General features: G+C 38.8%; 1 pseudogene; it reads right to left on the bottom strand.

Moving 5' to 3' along the window:
• Window positions 1-1168: 1168 nt before the first annotated feature.
• On the bottom strand, window positions 1169-1762 carry LOC118854586 (annotated as a pseudogene).
• Between the last annotated feature and the right edge of the window lie 2491 nt (window positions 1763-4253).

Below are 4253 nucleotides of genomic sequence, written 5' to 3'. Positions count from 1 at the left end.
CCGAAGTCTGAATCTGAATCTGAGTACATTTTCACTTCCTGGTCATGTTCCCAGCCAACTTACTTGACCCTTGAGTTTTTCATCGGGGTATGACTGTTTATAGAGTATAGAGTACTTTGTCCCAAGCTTGAGGGGCTGTGCTATTGTTTTCAGATCTATTTCTACACAGCAAGCTCTGCCACAGCAGCACTACTCCTCCCCCAAGAACCACCAACCTGGACAGGACTCAGATCTAAGCTGGCTCTGCACTTCTGCTCTGATCTGCCATTTATTTCCTTCTACCAGGTGGGCCTGGGGCTGGAAGCAACTACAGCTGTAGCTCTGTAAGCAGTTTCAGAACTGCATCACCTCCACTGCATCAGGGGCAGTGGCTGAAACACCAACTCTTTTCACTCTCTCCCAGCAGCTTTTCCCCTTAACCTTCTCTGTTGTCTTTGGTGTTTGTGGGTTGAGAAGTCTGGTAACTTCCACAGCTCACTGATTCAGGGCACTAGGGCCTCTTCTGCCTGGCTCCAGGTCTGGCTGGTCCAAGCGCAGCTCATGCTGGGCTATTCTTTGCCCCCCTGCACTCCCAGTTCCATATGATAGATCTTACCCTGTGACCATCCAGGTTGTCCTGGGCTGGAGTCCTGCTTCCCTCTGCTATTTCATGGGTTCTACAATTCTAGCAATTGTTCACAGCCATTTTTTGTAGGTGTTTGGAGGGACCTGGGGGGAGCTCACTCAAGTCCCTGATATCCTGCTGCCATCTTGGCTCCACCCCCTTCCTCTCTTCTTCTAAGAATCTCTGGTTTCTTTCAAAATTTAGCTCTAGCTCCGCCTTCTAACAAATGATCTTTCTTGATCTCTTTCACTTCTAACTTCAAGTGAATTTTCTCAAAATTACCCTCACTTTTTTTAATATATAGCTATGTATTTTTGTGTGTGCACATGTTTATATTTGCACATATTATATGTCTTTATTTTTTTTCTTGAATAATAGGTTCCATTCCCCCAAACAAGAACCTCTGTAATTACAAAGGGATCATGCTCTGTGGAATAGTCTTGGGGTGGGAGCTGGGGAAGGGAAGGGAAAGAGGGCAGAAGGCAAGTGGGATAGGCAGACATTTCTTCATGGGATTATTACCCCTCCCAGCCCAAAATGGCTCTGCTGTCTTCAGGTTTTCACTTATGGCTGGGGATGGTATCTTTTCCAAAAAAAAAACCAAATAAGGTCATGGGAAGTTGGACATGATTGAAATGATGCAGTAATAAATAGTAGATCTTTAGGCAGTAGTCTCTGCATGATGCTCTGCATAATGAGGAGTATATTGACTTCTCCTTCTTCTATTCTCAGCTCCATCACAGCCTTCCTTGATCACTTCCTCTTCAGATATACCCAAGTTCTGAAGGTCAGTGAAATTCTTGGCTAGCTCACTGAATAGCTCTTTCAGGCAGGAAGTGAACCCTTGTTGGGATGTTATGTCACTGCCCATTCTCTCCACTGCCTCTGGGAACTTTTGGAACTGCTACAATAGGTGGGTTTCCTCCTCACCCATCTACTTAATGGCCTTTTCAAACTCTGCAGTGGCTTGTCATGCTAGCTAGCTGTCAAACTGCTTATTGGGAGGCAAAGAGGGCATAATTAGGTTTGTCTGCAGGCAATCTTTTGGGAATCTGAAGCATCAGGGGTCATGGTCATAGGAGAAGATGCTGGGGAGGTTTTGGCTTTATTGAAATCATGAAAGATACTTTCCAGAAGCTTGTCCATCTCCAGATCCATGTTCACACACTCTCTTCCTCTGCTGTGGCTATCTGGTTACTTTTGACTTTGCATACATTTAGTATCCATTTTGCATTGCACACACATACACACTCATATATACATATATGTATGTATACACATATATCTACTATACACATATTTACACACACACACATACCACTCCAGTATAAAGTACCATAAATTTACTTAGAAAGCATAGCTTATTGTCTCTATCTTTTTTTATGTCTTCAAATAGAATTGTTAGGTAAATAAAAACTAATTACAGTAGACCTATGTCTAAACTCTGTTGTGTTTCATGGGACCACCAAAAACTGCTTCTTTTTCCTATGGTCATATCATTAAATAATATGAAATAATATGAAATAAAACATAGCTATATCTTTCCTTTTCTTTTCATAGTTTCAATGGTGGTACCATTTGATTGTATAGCTGGAAGGGATTTCAGAGGTCATCTGTGCATAATTCTAAGACTCAGAATTCAATAGATAATCACCTGATATTCTGTCAAAAGTGTTTTTTAACTTTGTTTTGCATCCCTTTGATAAAGTTTTTGTAATGGCTTGTTGAATTTATGGCCTTATGACCTACTTTACCATGCAATTACTACTACTACTTATTATTATCATGACATTATTAATATATCATACAATAATATTATAAATAGTGTTTTATTATTAATCATCACCATCATCTTATTTGTAACATATGTAGTAAAGTTCCTGACATATCATAGGTGATTGATTAATAAATAAACAGATAAACAAAAACAAATAAGATCCTCCCAAAAGTCTATGAAACTCTTTCCCAGCAGTATACACAGAGTCCAGAGAAATTTTACTCAGGTTAGCAAGCATAGGTGGCAAATATATAACTCACAACTTCTGTCAATCTTTTTTTCTAGAATCATCAGGATGTTCCCTTAGGTATAGTGCAGCTGTCTGCAGGGTTCTTTGGAGAACCTTAGATCTGTATCCAGTCTGTTCTTAGCTCTGAATATAGACAATATTGTCAGCCAATCTCTTTGAATGATGTAGCTAGGGGACTAATTGCTTTATGTTGTTAGAAGATATGCATCAAAAAGTAGTATGATCTATACATGTTCATAATGGAAAAAAAATACTTTTTGGGGGGGGAGGGAAAGAAAATCTTAAAGGGTCCTTGAAAGCTTGCAAGGTCATCCTCTGACTACGGGGTTGAAAAGAAGCTGTGATCACAGTGTGCCCAACCCAATAATGTCAACAGTAGTTCTTTATCAGAAATTTAGCTATGATGCTCTCTCTACCCTCACCACTAATTTAAATCCCTTATTCAGATGTCCTTCATACTGGGCCAAAGGACCACTAAACCTCCTTACCAAGTCAGATAGGCTTCCTAGTGCACATAAGGTCTTAACATACTAACATACATACTTACTTAAAAATTTAGATTTGTTCTCATCTGATGAATGTATCTGAAGTAACTTGGTAGCATTTGTAGAAAATAATGAAAGATAAGGATAAAGTGCCAGGTTATATATCCAGAAAGTGAACTTTAGCTTTATGAAGTTGGCAACACACATGTCTCTGAATTCAAATCAGGCCTTAGATACTTAGTAGCTATGAGATCCTGGGTAAGGCACTTAAACCTCTTTCCCTTAGTTCCTCCTGTGTAAAATGAGCTGAAGAAGGAAATGTAAAACCACTCCAATGTCTTTGCTAAGAAAACCTCAAATGAGGTCATGAAGAATTAGACATACCTGAAATGATTAAACATCAACAATACCTTTTGCTATTAGAATTTTGGATTTTAAAAGTCTTTCTCTTTCTTCTCCTCCTCCTACTTTTTCTTCTTCTTCTTTATTCAAGGTTTAGTGATTTCAATGAGTTTATCTATTTCATTTAAGGAATTACAGAATTTTTTCCCAGGCTGTAGAACACTGGGGAAAATGCAAAATTCTATGTTTTCTCTCAGAATTCCAAGTAAGGGTTGCTGTTGAAAAAAGCAATCCTAAGGAAATCTCAGAACCAGCTTTTCAAATAGTAATGCATGAAACTGAACACTGCTTGGATACACTGCATTCAGCTGAGCCGATCATCGCTTTTCTCCTGTTATGTGGTGATTTCAGTGAGTCATAGATGTGACATCATTTACGGATCCCATAAAAAACACTGATAAACTCCATCAAAAGAAAGAATATATTTTATGCCCACTGGTGTATAATGGCCCCATCTCAAAAGACATACAGATTTTATTGAAACATAAAATACTTGGAAGAGTTTCTAAAATCCTAATATTTGTGATTTGATCCAATATTCCTAGGACTCTTCTTTCATTTTTGAAATGAAAGGCAACATGGCATGGAGGTCGAAGCTCAGAAAGAAAAAATAAAAATGAGTATGGGAATGTGTTGATATGTCAGGAATTAGGGACTTTTGATACTGCTGCTATTTTTGGGAAATGGGAATGTATCAGGATGTGTCAGACCATTGCCACAACCTGGACTGTAGCT

The sequence above is a fragment of the Trichosurus vulpecula genome, chromosome 6 (genome assembly GCF_011100635.1).
Source record: "Trichosurus vulpecula isolate mTriVul1 chromosome 6, mTriVul1.pri, whole genome shotgun sequence".
Taxonomy (NCBI): domain Eukaryota; kingdom Metazoa; phylum Chordata; class Mammalia; order Diprotodontia; family Phalangeridae; genus Trichosurus; species Trichosurus vulpecula.
This window is presented reverse-complemented; position numbering and strand designations above follow the sequence as displayed.